General features: G+C 41.0%; 1 pseudogene; it reads right to left on the reverse strand.

The window, feature by feature from the left end:
- Positions 1 to 584: 584 nt before the first annotated feature.
- LOC140467075 (large ribosomal subunit protein uL6-like) lies at positions 585 to 12,758 on the reverse strand (annotated as a pseudogene).
- Positions 12,759 to 13,251: the final 493 nt, after the last annotated feature.

A 13,251-nucleotide genomic window follows, 5' to 3' on the forward strand; every position in this document is an offset into this window, starting at 1 on the left:
CCATACCACATTGTGGAGCATCCAGATAGGATGCTTTCTATGGTGCATCTATAAACATGGGCAGGAGTCTTTGTGGCCATGCCCAATTTCCTTCCCCACCCTGAGGAAATGGAAGCATTGTTGTGCTTTCTTGATCATTGCACCGATGTGCATGAACTTGAACAGATTGTTGGTGACCATTGCTCCCAGGAACATGATGCTGTTGACCATCTCCACCTCAGCACCATTGATGCAGACAGGGGCATGCCCTCCACTCTGCTTCCTGAAGTCAAAGACCGGCTGTTTCATTTAGCTGACATTGATGAAGAGATTGTTGTCTATACACCATGCCATGATTGTTCAGAATCTATTTTGATTCTCTTTAACTGCCTTGAAGATGTTGTCTTTATCGTTTATTCTGTATCTTTAACTTCTGGAACATTTTCCTTGTTTCATGGTCTCCATTTCTCAAGAAACTTTCCCTTGCAGCACCTTTTGCTTAAGATTTGATGAAGTTACTGTGCTTTCTCAGTTCAAAACGTTTATTCAATGGTTACTATCTGAAAGAGTTGTACATCTGAAAGAGTAGAGAGTTGTTTGCTGAACTATGAAACAACAGTGGTCTTTTTGCTCACAGAAATGCCTTCTAGGAACTTGGGATTATCCTTCTTTTTCATCATTGTTGCTTGTTGGATAAAAGTAGTGGAGTTTGACTGCAGCTCAATGTCATTTCCATCAAGAACAAGCTCATCTTTCTGGACCTGGGAAACTATGCATAAAACATCTGGTTTCATACAGACTCTTTGAATATGCTCCTTTCCAAGGAAGTTTCAGATTTCTACAAGAGATCCTCTTTCCTGAGCAACTAATGGGGAAATGGTTGTAGACAGTTCTCATCTTGTAATAGAAGTCTAATGTGACGCCCTTGATCATATTTTGTGCATGACTGTACTTTGTCCACAGCATGGCCAACCCTTTTCTGTTACCACAACATTTATCAACGTAAAGCTTCTTAATCCTCATCCCAAGAAGGCTGAGTTCTAGGTTAATGTGATTAAATTCCCAAGCAATGTCTCTGAAGGCCTCTTTACAAAGACTGTACAACCTTTCAAAGTCATAGCAACACTGTCAGGAATGTTAACAATCTGATAGTTGACTTATGGTGTAATGAGATTTATGTAAAAGATTTTGAAGTAACTGAACACGTGACTGACATCAGTAAAAGACAGCAGTCTGTTTTGAGAATGTGAAGAGAGAGGTCTTAATCGCTGTACTTTCAAACTGTATTTGAGGACCTACAATGTACAGATGTAAGTAAAGAAGTATGGAGTCTAAAAGCATTCATTAGACGCAAGATGTAAAGCTGTCCCAGGGTTAACTGGCTCCTTCAGCCCAAAATACTCAGCCTCCCTTTGTGCTTTTTCCAGTTGGTAGTCAATGTGGAGGAGCACTGATTCGTTAAGCTAAAGATGGTGCTGATGTAATAGGCCAAACATTTCTTTGTCCAAATTTTATGAGATGTCATGGTTTCTAGAGTCAAAGCTGAGGACTCCTAGAGTAATTTCCTCCTGAATGTATTTCACTGTTTCTAATCCTCTAATAGGACTGTCCTGCCAGTGGGCAGTCTAGGAATTTGATGGCAGTATCTGGGACATGTCTGTAAGATGTGATTCCATGAATATGTCCATTCCTTGACTAGTCTGTGAGCCAGATATATCAATTTTTCCACAAAGCCATTGATGTTAGCATGGAGTATTTGAAGGTTGACTGGATTGGGTTGGTTGTTGTCATTTTTAATGCCTAGGTCCATATGAGATGGTCTGTCTGATTTCATTCCTTTTCTCACAATGAACAGCAATTTGGTACAACTGGGTGGCCTTGCAGAAGAGACACGTAACCATCCTCATTTCAGAAATCTTTCCATCTACAGTCACATTAGACATAAAAGCAGCAGATTCTCTTACCTCAAGTTCTTGGTCTCCTTGAAAGAAGGGAAATACAAATCAATTAACATGATGACTGTGGTGGAGAAATTGTTGAAGTCTATAATCAAGGACAGGGAAACAGATCACGTTGAAAACTTTCAGTTAATCAAGGAGAATCAACATTTTGAAGAGATGACTGAGGTGGTGGACAGAGGTAAGTTGATGGATGTTGTTTGTAAAAACTTCCCGAAGACTTTTGATAAAGTTCCATACAAGAGACTGTTAGGTAAAGTGAAAGACCATGGAATTGAGGGCAAATTACTAACATGGATAGGAAATTATTTGAGTGTCAGGAAACAGAGTTGGAATAATGAGTAAGTACTCAAATTGGCAGGATATGACTAGTGATGTCCTGCAGGGATCTGTGTTGGAGCCTCCATTTATCACAATATTTATTAATGACAAGGACAATGTTATAAAATGTCATATTTCTAAATTTACAGATAACACAAAGTTGGACACCCTTGTAGAAAGTGTTGACAGCAGCATAGAACTACAACAGGATATTCGTAGATTAGGTGAATGGATAAAGCGGTGGCAAACGGATTGTCATATAAACAAGTGTGAGATTATCCATTTTAGATGAAAAAAATATCAATCAAAGTATTTTTATAAGGTGCAAAGTTGAATACAGTGGATGCCCAATAAAATTTGGTTGTAAAGGTGCACGGCTCTTTAAAATGCCATGAACAGGTGCAGAAAATAGTTAAGATGACGAATGGAATGCTGGCCTTCATGTCTAAAGGACTGGAATATAAGGATGCACTCATTATGCTGCAGTTATAGAAAACTCTAGTTAGACCCCATTTAGAGTACTGTGAGCAGATCTGGGCTCCACACCTTAGGAAGGATGTTTTGCCCTTAGAGGAAGTTCAATGTAGGTTTGCAAGAATGATACCTGGACTTCAGAGATTAAGTATTGCCCAGATATTAGAGAAATTAGGCCTTTATTCTCTAGAATTCAGAAGGTTAAAGGGTGATCTAATCCAGATTTTCAGGATATTAACAGGGAAAGACAGATTAAAGATAAGCAATTTCCACTGGTTAAAGATTCTAGGATCAGGGAGCATAGTCTAAGAATAAAAGACTACTAAAGAGCGATATTAGAAAGCACTTTTACACACAAAGAGTGGTGGAGGTTTTGAACTCTCTTCCTTGACCAGAGTTGATGTTAATTCAATTGTTAGCTTTAAATCTGAAATAGGCCACATTTTATTAAGCAATGCTATCAAGGCTTATAGGCCCAAGGCAGGCATATGGAATTAGGCCACAGTTTGGCCATGAATGGTAGAGCAGACTCAAAGAGCTGAAGAGCCTATTCTTGTTCCTATGTAGAGTAAATTGTTCAAATACATTTTACTGTTGCTGTCAACAACCATAATTGCTGTAAAAGCAAAACTGTCTTGCATAATTCAAAAATGTCATGTCGAAAATCACAGAACACAGAATTATTAATGTGCTAAAGGAGCAGTGACAGGTGAAAAACCTTTCCTTTTGAATAGGCCACTAATGGAAAATCTTTGCATCCTATGCCAAAAAGGTGACACCTTTTCAAACAAGTGAAGATTTCTTTTGTTAACAATCACAAATCCTGCCTGTGAAGTAAGCATAAATAAAAGAATGGAACCTACCTCTTCTGTGAGTTGTCTAAGTCTTTCCAAGACACTCATCAGCCGTTTCGAAGTGAAGTGTTTCTTTTTCTCATCCATCCTTTGGGATATGGTTGTCACTAGCTCAGCCAATATTTATTGCCCAACTCAAACTGGTTTTGAGAGGACAGTAGTCAACTGCCTCTTGAACTGCTGCAGTTCTTCTGCTGTAAGTAGATCCATGATGCTGTTAGGGAGGGAGTTCCAAGATTTTGTGCCATGTCACTGATGAACCAACAATATGCATCCAACTCAGGATTGAGTTGGCTTGAAGAGGAACTTGCTAGTGGTGATGTTCCCATGTGTCAGTTACTCTTGTCCTTTTAGATAATGGAGGTTGTGAATATGGAAGGTGCTTGCAAACGAACCTTGGTGAATTTCATCAGTGCATCTTGTACATGATACACACTGCCACTACTGAGCTTTGATGGTGGAGGGTGTGAATGTTGTGGATGTGGTGTCAAGTAATAGGCTACTTTATCTTGGGTGGTGTCAAGCTTCTTGTGTATTGTTAGAGCTGCACTCATCAAAGCAGTTGGGGAATAGTCCTGACTTGTGCCTTGTAGATGGTGAACAGGCTTTGGGGAGTCAGGAGGTGAGTTACGCATTGCAAGATTCCTAGTTTCTGACCTGTTCTTGTAACCACTATATTTATATGGCTAGTCTAGTACAGTTTTTGATCAATGGCAACTCCCAGAATGTTAATCATCATAGAGATGTATAGCATGGAAAACAGACCCTTCGGTCCAACCCGTCCATGCCGACCAGATATCCCAACCCAATCTAGTCCTACCTGCCAGTACTCGCCCATATCCCTCCAAACCCTTCCTATTCATATACCCATCCAAATGCCTCTTAAATGTTGCAATTGTACCAGCCTCCACCACTTCTTCTGGCAGCTCATTCCGTACACGTATCACCCTCTGTGTGAAAATGTTGCCCCTTAGGTCACTCATATCTTTCCCCCCTCACCCTAAACCTATGCCTATTTACCCTATCCATGCCCCTCATAATTTTGTAATCCTCTATAAGGTCACCCCTCAGCCTCCGACGCTCCAGGGAAAACAGCCCCAGCCTGTTCAGCCTCTCCTTATAGCTCAAATCCTCCAACCCTGGCAACATCCTTGTAAATCTTTTCTGAACCCTTTCAAGTTCCATAACATATTTCTGATAGGAAGGAGACCAGAATTGCACACAATATTCCAATAGTGGCCTAACCAATGTCCTGTCCAGCCACAACATGACCAATACTCTGACCAATAAAAGAAAGCATACCAAATGCCTTCTTTACTATCCTACCTAACTGCGACTCCAATTTCAAGGAGCTATGAACCTGCACTCCAAGGTCTCTTTGTTCAGCAATATTCCCTAGGACCTTACCATTTAGTGTATAAGTTCTGCTAAGACTTGCTTTCCCAAAAAGCAGCACCTCACATTTATCTGAATTAAATTCCATTTGCCAATTAGGTTAAGTGAAAGTTCTGCCATTGAATGTCAAGGGTACGATAGTTCAATCAAATACTTACATGTTTGAACATGGTGAATAATATCAAACCACAGGACTGACTGTTTGGGAAGACTTAATGCAAAATATCTCCAGTTTCCTCATTTCCCCTCCCCCCACCTTGTCTCAGTCCCAACCCTTGAACTCAGCACAACCTTCCTAACCTTCAATCTTCTTCCTGACCTCTCCGCGCCCACCCCCACTCCGGCCTATCACCCTCACCTTAACCTCCTTCCACCTATCGCATTTCCAACGCTCCTCCCCCAAGTCCCTCCTCCGTACCTTTTATCTTAGCCTGCTTGGCACACTCTCCTCATTCCTGAAGAAGGGCTCATGCCCGAAACGTCGATTCTCCTGCTCCTTGGATGCTGCCTGACCTGCTGCGCTTTTCCAGCAACACATTTTCAGCTCTGATCTCCAGCATCTGCAGTCCTCACTTTCTCCTTAATGCAAAATAAGCCAATATAACAGTTGCCTATTTTCTTCTCCCATAATACTAGCAATAAACTGTTCTCCATGGGGAGAGAATGGAATATCAGGATTTTGAGTCTCCTGTTTTACTTTGTTGTTGAGTTTTCTAATTTAAGTTCTGTCTTGCAATGACAAATTAATTTGTGCCTTCAAAATCAACTCAATGTTAATCATGATGCAGCTCTGGAACCCCATTCTGGGATGATAGTTTCTGTTGCATGTTCTGTCGAGAAAGGCACTAGTCTGAAAAAAAACCTGGGATAACTGACACAAAAACAGAAAATATTGGAGAAATTCATCAGGTTTGGCAGAGAAAAGAGTTAATGTTTCAAACCTGATATGTTTCTTCTTCCTATCAGGCATGAATATTAACTCTGTTTCTCTCACCATTGATGTTGTCAGACCTGCTGAATTTCTTCAGCATTCTCTGTATTTGTTTCAAATTTTAAGCACCTGCAGTATTTTGCTTTTATAGGATAGGCTGACCTCTGATTTCCCTGGTGTCTCTGTTTATGCTAGCTGTGCTTTACTTTAGTCTTCAACTCCTTTAATGCCCCTCCATATAATCAGCCTCCAGATGTCACAACTGTTGGTGATTGTATTCATCTGTATTCACCCCCCATTCTTATATCTAGGTTACATCTGTCCTGGTCACAGTGTTATGCATACACAGCAGGTCTTGACCTAGTGGCCCATTTCCTGTACAGAAGATCTTTATATATATAAAACCATCATCAATCGTTGAACCAATACTGAATCTCCTGACCTGCAATAAGTGTATGCTGATGGAACTAATATGCTCCAGAATGTTTGAGTAACCAAGAGAATGTGAGGATGTGTATGAGGCAGCAAAGGTGGAAACTGTTGTCTAGGTCTCATTACTGTAGATGACTGCACAGAGGATGCAGTCTTGATAGGCTTGCAGTTTGGTTTTCTGATCTCCAGCATCTGTAGCCCTCACTTTTGCCTGTTTGGTTTTCTTAGTCAGGCTGCAGCTAGTCTGCACACATTTGGACATACATTGTCAAATCTGCAACTGTTGTGTATTGATTTCAGAATTGAGTGACAAGACTACTGTTGATTGTTGTTTATGAACCTAGATATATGTAGCTATCCTCAGTCTCCGGCACCACCTTTTCAATATTGTTGGATGTTGACATAGCGATATGCTGGGCCTTGACATTAGTCTTCCTGATATCACTTGTCAAAGCAAACTCCTTACAGCCATCACAGCATTTGTCCACTTTCCACTAAAGGTATTCGTTGCGATGGAATATGCTCATCTGCCATCATCAGTGTAAAGCAAAACTCTAATGAGATCTTGGTACCCTTTTCTCTTTGACCTCTGGAGGGGATTTTCCATCAGTTCAGCAGTTTTCATATTTTCTATCATTTTTGCCACAAGTTGCTGGCAATTTCCTGAGAGATTGGCAACAGAATTTAAAAAAAATATTTAGTTGGATTTTTAATTCAACAATTGAAAGGAAAATAATTATGAGCTTCACATCTCCGAAGAATATTTCACAATAATTAATGGCTTTATTAAGGCAAACAAGAAAGAAATTAAGTGACAAAATTATTTAAGTATAAAATCTTGTGAAGGTACTTCAATAGAGTAATAATTGGATGTGTATCAATGTTTTCCTGGAGATTATGGGTAAATGGGCACTGGGACTTTTGATCCAGTCCCTGTTGAATGGGTACAATGCAACAATTTTCAGTTGTTATAGACTGAACGTATTTCAGAGTCATTCGTTTTGAAGGGGAGCCTTATTAAGAGGGTCATATAAAGGCAAATTATGGCAGATTCTGAAAGTCTGAAACAAATACAGCAGACGCTGAAGAGCATCTGTGAAAAATGACTCAGAGTTAGAATCTGATCTGTCCCTTCTTCGGAACTCAACTCAAGTTGAATTGATGATAAATTTGTGACTGCTCTTCTCCAACCACATCTATCACAAGATCAAGGACTGCAAGATAACAAGATCCACGTGTTATTTACACAAAACAGGTCAAATGACCAACACAATCCTAAACAATTAAGATTTGTGCAAATCTGTCTCAATCCTGCTGAAAGCAAGTTTCAAGTAGATTGATCCTGGCCTTTCTTCCTTAGCTGGTGGTTATAATATAATAGTCAGTCTCATCTTTATCCTCAGAAGACTGCTGTTGATACTCCCCATGTTGTCTACATCCAGAATGTTCTCCCCTTTGGTTCCAGTTGAGAAGGGGACTGCATGCCCCACTGAGTGGGATACCCTGCATGTGCCACACTGGAAGGTGGCAGTGAAGCAATCTCATCATTGAAACCAAATTTTAAGGAAGCCTATAGTTTGTTCCAACCTGGCACTGGTCAAAGTATGAACAGTGAATAGCATTGTATCCTTGACTTGTACTAATTTGAGCACTTCATAAAGGTGGCATGAGCCATGCTTTTGCCCTGAAATGAAAAATAACATTGGCTAGAAATGTGTACAGGACCTCTGCATCTGGGCCTACTGTCATTTTTTAATGTCTCCAGAGATGTCCTGACTCTGAAGAGTCCGGATACCTCATATTTACAAATCCTAGCTGAGATCTGCTGTTAATCCTGTTGAGATCCAGGAACGGCTCAGAATTTGTGCAGGTAAACATGATTTCTCCCAGAGAGCCTCTGGAGGGGATCAATTTACTTTTATAAAATATCTTGCTGCCTCTCTTAGGAATTGGTGTTTTTAGTAAACATTCTTTGTGTTTTACCCTTCCTCCGTATTAATGATTGTATGATTTGCCCATGGTTTCTCTGGGAGTGTCTCCTGTATTTAGAATCAGACTAAATTCAATCACTGAAACAAATCAAGAAATTAAAGTTAAAATGAACAAAGTATTCAATTAACAGGGAGAAAAAGGTAAACAATCTTATGCATTTAATGTCCAAAATATCCTTTGTTCAGTTATTGCCTGGCAAAACAAAGTATCATGGGTGGCACAGTGGTTAGCACTGTTGCCTCACAGCACCAGAGACCTAGGTTCAATTCCCGCCTCAGGCAACTGTCTGTGTGGAATTTGCATATTCTCCCTGTGTCTGCATGGGTTTCCTCTGGGTGCTCCAGTTTCCTCCCACAGTCCAAAGATGTGCAGGTCAGGTGAATTGGCCATACTAAATTGCCCCATAGTGTTAGGTGCATTAGTCAGAGGGAAATGCGTCTGGGTGGGTTGCTCTTTGGAGGGTTGGTATGGACTTGTTGGACCGAAGTAATCTAATCATTTTTTTATTTTAGAGCTAATATTGATGGTTTTTCACTCAATCTATGAATGTAATAGTTCATTTGTCTCACCCATTTAGCTTTTCTTTTCAGTTAATATTTGCTGAACTGTTTGCAAACTTCCTAGGCCAGATAAGGTCTACAATCTTGTTACAAAAAACGAAACAGTTAAATTGTCGCTATCAGTATTTCACAGAACCTGAATGTATAAAAACAGTTCCCCAGAGTTTAGATTAGATCCCCTACAGTGTGGAAACAGGCCCTTTGGTCCAACAAGTCCATACTGACCCTCCAAAGAGTAACCCACCCAGAACCATTTCCCTCTCACTATTGCACCTAACACTATGGGCAATTTAGCATGGCCAATTCACCTGACCTGCACATCTTTGGGCTGTGGGAATGTGCAAACTCCACACAGTCGCCTGGGGCTGGAATTGCAACTGGGTCCGTGGTGCTGTGAGGCTGCAGTGCTAACCACTGAGTCACCATGCCACCCATTATGAAAGGTCTGGAACTAAAATGTTATCCCCACTACCTTTGGGAGCTCCCTGGCATCCAGCTAGAAACAGCACAAGTTGTGTGCCCTTTCCAGTATGTGTAATCAGTATGTATACATGTTATTATACAGATTCTGCAACAATACTGAAAAATATCCCATTAATACAGGCACATTCTTGACAGAAGTGTTGCATTTTTTCAGTTGTGCTCATAATTTTATCTTATAAATGGCTGGTCAATCTACATGTACAGAATCGAGATCAATCATTGTTTACTTCAAACTGGAGGGAAATTACAACAATGTCTGACTGATTTTTGCGGTTCAAAGCACACAGAGACTTGAAAATTCTTAGTATGCATAACCTGACTGCAACAATCATACATGCTTTGGGGGAGGGATAGCTAATCTGGAGGTTATTCAAAGTATCTGGCAGAGATTAATGTAACTGGCCATCTCTTTCAATTCCAAAACCTCCCAGGTGATTGACGCCCTGTGGCAGTAATTCTTGACGATGACTGTATCTAGGACGAGGACATGAGCCAGGCCTATGAGTTTGAGCAGGATGAATGATTCTTTCTAATCCTTTTGACAGACATCTTTGTAGCCTGGGGTTTCCAATTACATTTATATTGGGCTATCTTTATTTAGCACATCAGTGAGTGCACAATCTGTGGCTAGCAGAGAAAGTGGACGAGTTTGACTTCCTGGCAATGGTAACTGATTTAAAAGGTGAACACTCAATATATATTCCATCAGTCTTCTGAAGACAGAGGAAATGCATGATATGTTAGTAAACAGGTATGCAGTGCTGGGAGTTTTTTTCAGTTCCCAGGCAATTTACATTCTTACTGAGGTATTGGAAAGTTAAAGACAGACTGTAGGCAGCTGGTTGAAAGAAATTCCTAAGCATCACAAGTTTTTTTCATATATTGAGTTTTTAACTCAAGGTCTGTCCCTGATTTTTCTGTTCACTTTGACCGTGCAGTTATTTGAGTTACATTAAAAATAAATAGTCTCCTTTCCTTTCTTCTGCTTGAGTGGATTTTAGCAACTAATGCCTCCAAGGAGCAGAATCCTCTGTTGTGTCAGTACGAAGACTTGTATCAAGTACTTAGATAAGGACTTGAGAAATGCTACAGGCAACTCCTGCATTGCCACAATTCTAGTGGGATTATGAGCATTATACCCTTTTACACCTCTGATTTTTTTCATTCATTCATTGAATTCAGTCATCACAGGCAAGGTCAATGTTTATTGACTATCCCTGTCACCTTGAGCATGTGATGCTCTGCTGCCTTCTTGAACAGTGTAGTGAAGGTACTTGTTGCTGGGTTAGATGCTTCAGGATTTTGCAAGTTTCCATGTTTGTTTGGTGTGTGACATTGATTGAATTCTGGTGGTGAATATGGGCTGGATTTCAGGGGTATCACAGTTCCTGTCCATTTCGTTAAAAAGTAAGGCTGGAGCTCCCCCCAATAATATCCTGATGGTGCCTGGTAGCACTTTACCACTGCATGCAGAATTGATTGATTTAAGCTGAGATGGCCAACCCTTCCTTGGGAGTGAATCAGATGGCTGACTACTTTGCAGTCCCAACTGCACTGGAGCAGTACCGACAGTTGGGATGACAGGCAAGCCCACCACATCGAGGGTGAAGAACTAATTTAAAGAGGTGGGAGATGACCTTGGAATGGTGACTCTGATGGGAACAGGGTGCCCACTGAAAAAGATATTACTTGAGTTGCTTTGATGAAATCGTGAAAACAGGTGCTAAAGGTATGTTGGACATATCCGAAGTTTGGTTTCAGAAGGCAATATTGGTAATGGTTGTTGATTATCCAAATTTGCATACTACAGCAATTTAGCCCTGAAGAAAATGTTAAATAGATACATTTGGCAGATGGAGAACTGGAGAAAGCTTTACATCACCCTTTTCATTGGGAAAGCTCATTGCAATTATTCCCAATCAGAAATATAATTTGGCAGCAGTTGACTTTCCCAGGATAAAGGAAGCTGAGGGTCAAAGTGCAGCCTGCCAATTTCTGCTGACCTATCAATGGCTCGTTGTACATCTGTACCACAGGGGAAACAATGGTTGTTGATCCCAAGCCCTGGGATTGCTAGGGCTCCAGGCACAAGTAAGTAAGATTAGAAAGGGAATCACTGGGGAGGAGTTCGTGGTGTGAGTTGATAGCAAGGACACAGATTGGCTTTCTGCAGACCTCGACTTCCAAAGATTGGGCCTCTTGATAACGCACTGAGTGGCCTAACAGGATGCTCCCAACTTACAGAAGTTCTCGAGTAACCTGAGCGTTTAGTACACATCCCTAGTTCCCCTCGTGAAGGTAGTGGGGAGCTGCCTTTTTGAACTGCTGCAGTCATGTTCTGTAGGTAGATCCACCATTCCATTGGAGAGGGAATTCCAGGATTTTGACCCAGCAGCAGTGAAGGAATGGCAATCCATTTCCAGGTCAGGATGATCAGTGACTTGGAGGAGCACTTGCATGTGATAATGTTCTCATTAATCTGCTACCCTTGTCCATCTAGGTGGAAGTGGTTGTGGGTTTTAAAAGTGATATCTAGGCATCTGTGTGGATTTTTGAAAAGCATCTCGTAGATAGTACACACTGTTGCTACTGAGCAGAGGGAGCGGATGTTTGTGGATGTGGTGCCAATCAAAAGTGCTACCTTGTCATGGATGGTGTTAAGCTCCTTGGGTGTCATTGGAGCTGCACTCATCCAGGAAAATGGGAAGTATTGTATCATACTCCTGACTGGTACCTTGTAGATGGTGGACAGGCTTTGGGCGTCAGGAGATAAGTTACTCACCAGAGTATTCCAAGCTTCAGACCTGCTCTTGTGGCTACTGTAACTATTTGGCAAGTCCAGTTGAATGTTTGGTCAATGGTAACTCCCAGGATGTTGATAGTGGGTGATTCGATGATGGTAATACCATTGAATGTCAAGGGACAATGGTTAGATGGTCTCTTACTGCAGATGCTCATTGCCTACCATTTATTAGGTGAGAATGTGACTTGCTACTTGTCAGCCCAAGCTTGGATATAGTCCATATTTTGTTGCATTTAATCATGGACTGCTTCAGTATCTATTAAGTCATGAATGGTGACGAACATTGTGCAATCATCAGCAAAATTCCCACTTCTAACTTTATGATGGAGGGGAGGTCATTAATGAAGCAGCTGAGAGTGGTTGAGCCTAGGACACTACCCTGAGGAGCTCCTGCACAGATGTCCTGCAGCTGAGAGGTCTGATCTCCAACAACTACAGCCATCTTTGTATACAGCAGAAGGTTTATCCTCTGATACCCATTGATTCAGATTTTGCTAGGGCTCTTCGATGCTACACACGAGCGAATGTGACCTTAATGTCGAGGATGGTTACTCTTACCTCACCGCCGGACTTCATCTCTTAAGTCCATGGGTAAACCAAGGCTATATTGAGGTCAGGAGCTCAGTGGCCCTGACAGATCCGAAACTGAGCATTACTGAACTGATTATTGCTGAGCAGGTGATTCTTGATGGCACAAAATTAAATGCATGTTGCAATTGAAGATTACAAATTAAATATGGCAGCAAAATCACCAAGAAGAATTTGAACTGATAATGCTACTGGATTTAGACTCAAGATAATCCTGCATCTTAAAATTAGGCCCAGACATTAAAATTTCTTCTTCATTTTTCTGCATGGAGGGGTCCACGAGTTGAATGTCTGTAGTAGTTAGATACTGTGGCTCTCTGCAAGAAAAACTCTCTTAGTACCAATCCCTTAGCCAATGTAGGTACAATAGGGTGAAGAGCATCACTCTGTCCTGTGACAATTTTATGGTTCTATGTATTATTTTGGCTGTACTATGTAGTTCCACTGTTGGTGTGAGATGTACCAGCGGATATATGGTAGC

The sequence above is a fragment of the Chiloscyllium punctatum genome, chromosome 45, assembly GCF_047496795.1.
Source record: "Chiloscyllium punctatum isolate Juve2018m chromosome 45, sChiPun1.3, whole genome shotgun sequence".
NCBI lineage: Eukaryota > Metazoa > Chordata > Chondrichthyes > Orectolobiformes > Hemiscylliidae > Chiloscyllium > Chiloscyllium punctatum.